Source organism: Alosa alosa, chromosome 5 (assembly GCF_017589495.1).
Source record: "Alosa alosa isolate M-15738 ecotype Scorff River chromosome 5, AALO_Geno_1.1, whole genome shotgun sequence".
NCBI lineage: Eukaryota > Metazoa > Chordata > Actinopteri > Clupeiformes > Clupeidae > Alosa > Alosa alosa.
In genome coordinates, this window is record NC_063193.1 from 35,146,963 (window position 1) to 35,154,120 (window position 7,158).

The 7,158-nt window shown below is 43.0% G+C and overlaps 1 long non-coding RNA gene across 1 annotated transcript; it reads left to right on the top strand.

Annotated features, from left to right (window-relative positions):
* Positions 1–443: 443 nt before the first annotated feature.
* LOC125295079 lies at positions 444–1,339 on the top strand. Its single transcript, XR_007193625.1, has 3 exons — positions 444–533; positions 885–1,023; positions 1,310–1,339. It is a non-coding gene; the product is annotated as an uncharacterized LOC125295079 (long non-coding RNA).
* The last annotated feature ends 5,819 nt before the right edge of the window (positions 1,340–7,158 follow it).

The following is a 7,158-nucleotide window of genomic DNA, read 5'->3' on the forward strand; positions in this document are numbered from 1 at the left end:
ATCATGTAGTATATTTGAGCACTGAAACCCTTTTTTACCTTTTTAGAGGAGGCAACTTTTCGAGCTACATCAAGGACACCCGAGGAAGGACCAGAAGACCTGAGACCCAGACGACCCAGGCTGACCCAAGCCCAACCAGTATGCTTCACTGACCCAGGCGACCCAAAGCCCAACCCGTGGTATGCTTCACTGACCCAGGCGACCCAAGCCCAACCCGTGGTATGCTTCACTGACCCAACCCGGCGACCCCCAAGCCCAACCCGTGGTATGCTTCACTGCCCAAGCCCAACCCGTGGTATGCTTCACTGAGGCCCAAGCCCAACCCGTAGTATGCTTCACTGCCCAAGCCCAACCCGTAGTATGCTTCACTGACCCAGACGACCCAAGCCCAACCCGTAGTATGCTTCACTGACCCAGACGACCCAAGCCCAACCCGTAGTATGCTTCACTGCCCCAGACGACCCAAGCCCAACCCGTAGTATGCTTCACTGACAAATGTTGATGTTGATGCTTCATCATCACATAGACCAAAGGTAATCAAAAATTAATGTTTACTTATGAATATAACTTTTTTGTTAAAGGTCTATTTTTGAATGCAGAACATAACCTTTTGTTTCTGAGAATTTATACATTTGTTTGAGTAGTTTTGATCTTTTGAATGACAAGAAATTAGCTTCAAGCTACTGGGGACACAAAGTGAACTGAAATACCTTTCCAACCATATCGTTCTATGATGGTTGGTACAGCTTCCCTACAGTCTCAGATAGCAGTCTCAGATGGGAGACACTTCATGAGTGGGAATATCCCAGGACATTACATATTACGCGAGTATACCCTTTACCAACGCCACTCTCATTCATGCTGTATATTCTGTTCACTTGCAGGTTTCAGTGAAGGCTGGTAGAGCTCTCTATTAGTGTGAGCTGTGGGAGATAACCAAGAACTGACAACCGCCTAAAGAAGAGGTGGCGATAAAGGCTCTCCAAGAGGAGGTTGTGAGTCTGAAGGCTTTTATTTAACAAGGTTTGTAGAATGTTTTCATACAGATGTGAAATTTTACATTAAAATGAACATGTTTAACTTTAATGAAATAGCAGCTTCTTGGTTGTACAAGTTTAGTAAAAAATGTCAGTGTTTTTCTGTGTGCTTCTCTCTTCTGTGTATATGATATATTAGTTGTGTTGTCTCATTTAAAAGTGTTAGGCTGTCTGTGTGGACTGCTTCACATTTTCGCCTCACCATCATAGATATGTTCTGTGTTAGTAAACTGTAACTATTTGAGGTCCTAATTGATTGTGCTATTTTTTAGGAGGCACTTAGAGGGAATGCCTGGACCCTGGGGAGGGACTAAGGCGATAATTGGTGAGTTTATTTTATTTGTATGTCTTTCTCTCAACTCACTTTGTATTTATCTCCAATTATCATTGAGAACACAACAGTGTTTCTGCACTTTAGCATCTGTATTTGTGTCACTAATATTTTGCATGTTCTATTTGTATATGTTCTGTCTTATTCAGAGGCCACCCTGAAGCAGTTCCCAGGCCAGACACTCACTCCAGATTGCTGGGCCAGGCAATAAATGCCAAAGTGACAGAACTGAGGTTCCATAACAAAAACAAAGATTTTCAATAAAATAGAATAAAAGATAACAGAAGTGTTGTGTGTGTCTTCCTCTTTATACTGACACTATGGTTGATTTTAAGTAAACACAATAGTGAAATATTTATTGATCAGTGCGGAAAATATCAAACCATAGTAGAATATGAACTATATTAGAGACATGTCTGAAATATATAGATCATGTGATCAGAATCTTCATCAAGGGTCATGTGATCATGCTTCTTAGTGTCATATATTTAAATATATTTAATTATATGCATAAAATATAAGAAAGTGGCCAATATTGAATATTTACTTATATTTTGAAATATATTGATACATACATGGAAATATATGTATTTAACATAGATGTAAATATATTTATTTAACATAGATGTGCTTATACTGGAATATGTTCAAGCTGCATATATGTGAATATATTATTTTTCTCCATGATCAGGTTTAGCATGTCTTACCCGAGGCTAAGCAGAACGCATGCATTCATCTAATCTATTATTATGACCGCCACTAGCCTAGCATTCATTTATTTGCATTCATCTAATCTATTATTTACCCAATATGACAGCATCTAAAGCATGTGTAATTGTCTCTGATATATGCACGTGTATGTGTTTTCATGTGCCTTTAAATGTGTGTGTGTGTGTGTGGTGTGTGTGTGCAATGCTGTCTACTATGTCTAGTATAGATGAATCTTTTTTAAGCACAGAGGCATGTCTCAGTCCTCATATTCCACCGACAGAATCCAGGTGGTTCAAAGATACTTTCAATTTGTCATATACTCACACACACACACGCACACACACACATATTAACTCACTCACACACACACACACACACACAGCAACAAAAACTCACATCCTGCACTGCACCATGCAGACTCCACTGCGTGTAAGGCTGTTTCAACTATACAAAAAACAAGCTTTCAGCTCATGTTTGGACGACAGAGTGCCACTAGCCTATAGTGATGCAATGTCCCAGGAGTCAGGTGTGCGTGTGCTGTGGCATGCAGTGGGCATAAACTGGACATACATAGGGTACAGTGGGCATGAACTGGGCATACATAGGGTACAGTGGGCATAAACTGGACATACATAGGGTACAGTGGGCATAAACTGGGCATACATAGGGTACAGTGGGCATAAACTGGGCATACATAGGGTACAGTGGGCATAAACTGGGCATACATTGGGCATAAACTGGGCATACATTGGGTACAATGAAGCACTACTGCTGCTGCTGCTGCTGCCAGCCTCAGCTGCTGAGCTCATAATGTGGATGGATGGGCTGGATCTTTAATGCGCCGGCTGCATTAATTAATAATTAATTAATGATGAATTCCCTTCATCTCCCGGCAGCAGCTGCAGCAGCAGAGGTAGAGGCTGGAGATGAGGCGTGTGCAACGTTGCAGAGATGCAGGCTTGCAGAACACAACACACACACACACACACACACACACACACACACACACACACACACACACACTACATGCAACATCACACACTCCCACAGCAGGCCTGAGACCAGCACACAAAATGTGTGTGCGTGTGTGTGTGTGTGTGTGTGTGTGAAAGAGAGATAGGATCTCATGAAGTCTCCACAGGATTAACACACCACACCATTAAGTGAAAGTATTTCAAAAAGCTTTACAAAAAAGGGTTGTACGCAGTCTCTAAAAGACAGATTATAGCCTAATTGTGACAATAAACACACAAATCTTAACACAAAATTATTTCAAAGCAGTTTGTAATGTTCGTTCCATTTAAAATGTTTTAGTCATTATGCGGTGACAGTTACTGGATCATTACATGCACAGAGAGGAAGGCCTGGCACGCTCCACTGCAGATAGGGGGAGAGCACAGAGGATGAAACGATCTATTTTATATTTATATATATTTATAATCTATTTTTAATATAAAATATGCAAAACTGCAGTGTCTGCCACTGTGTCACATATATAATACTTTAATCACAATGCACTGAGACTATTGGATTGATTGATTATGTCCACAGTCCACTATGTTTCTTTATCTTTGGTTGGTAGGGTGCTTTTTTGGTTCCAGTCTACAGCATGTTTACAGTTCTCACTTATTCAGGTAGTCTATCTATGATTATGCAAATGGACGTTTATTTCTCTGGTAAAAGCGAAGTGCAGCACGAGCTCTGTAGGCCAACGGTGTTGCGCAGCACAGGCGCTGAGAACTCGTCACTGCGTGTGCGCTGGCGCCAGTCGGAGTCCCCCCACGCGCCTCCCCGCGTGTGTGGCTGGTAGGGGCAGGCGAGGAATGAGGAGCGCTGAGCCTGGGAGCGAGCGCAGCACTGACCGAAACCGACAGAGTTTAGTTGCACGAAGTAGATTTTGACAGCGGAATTCAGACTTTAGACTGTCACTAGCAACGGCCTCTGGATGATTGCAGCCTGCTTACCGGAGTAGGATACGGTGTTGCTCCCTTCTTGGAAACTCCGCTGGAATGAGCTAACATGGAAACCAAACCTTTTCTGTCTTTAGGTGAGTTTTGCTCCCTGCACAAAATATGGTTTCTATTAACTCCAATTGTTGAGGAGAGATGGTCTCGAGCTGCTTATTCGCGCTAAATGTCACCACCATAGTTAATCACTTTGCATTTCATTTTCCGCGAGACTCCGCTGTCTAATGTAAAACACATCATCACAGTGTTGAATTACAGCAGACTAATATTCGCTACTAAGTGATGTCGATACAATCAACAAGACACCTGGGAACTCCTGTTGGCTTCCATAGTTTTCTAGAAGTGCCATTTGAGCAGGCAGCTATAGGCTACAGAATACACTCACATAGTGTAGCCTACATAGTTGCGGGTTTGGCTTGGCCAGTTGATACGTTGGCCGATAGACTTGATGTATATCGTGCCATCTGACCGTGAAGAAAACAAATGCTCAGGAATCTGTGCTTAGACCAGATTATACTGTGAGCGTTTCCTATTTGTTTGAAACATTTATCGTTAGCTACATGCGGGGAACGCACCCTTCCTCTATCAGCACGCGCTGGAGTTTCCGCTGTGCGCGGGGACATTCTGAGTGATCCCTCGCTGATCACAAAACCCAAGCTGTTTTAGCGACTTATCACAGCATGAAGACATCGGTGACTTTCAGATGGTGAATGCTGAACTGACCGATTAGTGCCAGAGAACACGAGGAGTCTGGGGAAACTATCGAACGCCAGATATTGCGTAATATCCTTCTCCATGTTGGGCAGAATTTGTCTCGTTTTCTGTGGCTTAAATATCTCATATCCATCTGACATGACAGTCTCGAAGAGGTATTGAAAACAAAATACTGGGAACCTAAAATTGAGAATAATGCTGAGCACTCGTAATGATACAGATTACACTAAGGAGACACGTTTCAAACCCCAAAATGTATCCGAGTAAATGTAGAGTTCTTCTGTCCAACAGGTCTTTTAAACAAACAAACTGCAGTGCATGTTGAAACTGATATTTAATCTAAACACGTGCGTCAGTTCTCAGGAATGCTGCTTGTTTTTAGTAGTTTATAAGACCCGCGAAATGTCATTGCTATTGTGAAGGCCAAGTCCCCTCTATTCGTACACTTTTATTGGCATTTTTGAAAAAGGACATTTCGCAAGGACTTTTTTTTTTTACTGCCGGAGCCCGACCCCCTTCCCGCGCCTCCCAAGTCCACGGTCGTTAATGAGCGCCCGGTTCGCATTGCTGGAGGAATGGCTCTTTCACGGGCCGGCCCAATAAAAGCCAGACTGTTTGGGTTTACTGCTCACTTTTGTGTTTCTGAAGTCATGATTAGTCCTTTGTGGAAGTCTGCAGCTGTCATTTTTATTGGCGAGGCTTTAAAGGGAAAGTGAATTGCTTAAAGTGACAGCATTTCCCAGACACCTCCTGGCTTAGTCCAAACTGGGGGAGTTGATCACTTCCCAGCCACTATTGCCAAGTTGAGAAACACCCCCTGCACAGAGGGTACAGAAACATGTCACTGCGCAGAGAAATGGTGTCATAGATCTGCACTAGACATTGTCATAGATCTCCACTAGACAATAAGTATAAGTATATATATTATATACTCTTTTGATCCCGTGAGGCCGGGAAATTTGCATTTATCCCAATCTGTGAATTAGTGAAACACACTCAGCAGCACACAGTGAACACACAGTGAGGTGAAGCACACACTAATCCCGGCGCAGTGAGCTGCCTGCTTCAACAGCGGCGCTCGGGGAGCAGTGAGGGGTTAGGTGCCTTGCTCAAGGGCACTTCAGCCATATGGTCGGGGTTTGAACCAGCAACCCTCCGGTTACAAGTCCGAAGCGCTAACCAGTAGGCCACGGCTGCCCCAGCAACCTCTAGCAGCCTATTGCAATACTCACTGTGTCAGTGTGATCACAGGAAGAAAAAAACGTCATATGTATGTCCTGCCAAGCATTTGGGGTCATTTCCAGTGCTGAAGTTTGGAGGTCACATCACAACTGGCCTGGTGTGGAGGTTTTGAAGGTCATTCTAGACTGATTTGTGTGTGTGTGTGTGGGGGGGTACTCTTGTCCTTCTGTTGTGTAGAAGTGATCACAGAGTTGGTGAAGAGGTGGTTTTTAGAGTAGGGGTCTCCTGTGTGTGTGTGTGTGTGTGAGGGGTCTCCTGGGGCCTTGATGGAAATGATATACTGGGGTCAGATAACAGGTGAAATGAGAACTTTGTGCAGATAGCGAATATGTGATTTTGGGGACAGAAAACACACACAGGTGAAATGAAATGAGAGAGATGTTTTGCAGCGGAGAGTGATATGTGATTTCAGGATTTCTGGAGCGGAGAGGGATATATGATTTCAGGATTTCTGCAGCGGAGAGGGATATATGATTTCAGGATTTCTGCAGCGGTAGTAGAGTGATATGTGATTACAGGATTTCTGGAGCGGAGAGTGATATATGATTTCAGGATTTCTGCAGCGGTAGTAGAGGGATATGTGATTTCAGGATTTCTGGAGCGGAGAGTGATATATGATTTCAGGATTTCTGGATGATATATGATTTCAAGTTTTCTGCGTAGTAGGGATATGTGATTTCAGGAGTTCTGGAGCCGAGTGTGATATGTGATTTCAGGATTTACTGCATAGTAGTAGAGTGATATATGTGATTTCAAGTTTCTAGATGGAGAGGGATATATGATTTCAGAGTTTCTGTGAGGAGAGGGATATATGATTTCAAGTTTTGCAGCGGTAGTAGAGTGATATGTGATTACAGGATTTCTGGACGGAGAGATATATGATTTCAAGTTTTCTGATGCCGTAGTAGAGTGATATTATGATTACAGGATTTCTGGAAATGGGAGAGTGATATATGATTTCAAGTTTCTGCAGCGATAGTAAGTGATATGTGATTACAGGTTTCTGGGCCCGTGATATATGATTTCAAGGATTTCTGCAGTAGTAGTAGGTGATATGTGATTCAGGATTTCTGGGCCGATATATGATTTCAAGTTCTGGGCCGAGTGATATATGATTTCAAATTTCTGCAGGGTAGTAGAGGGATATGTGATTTCA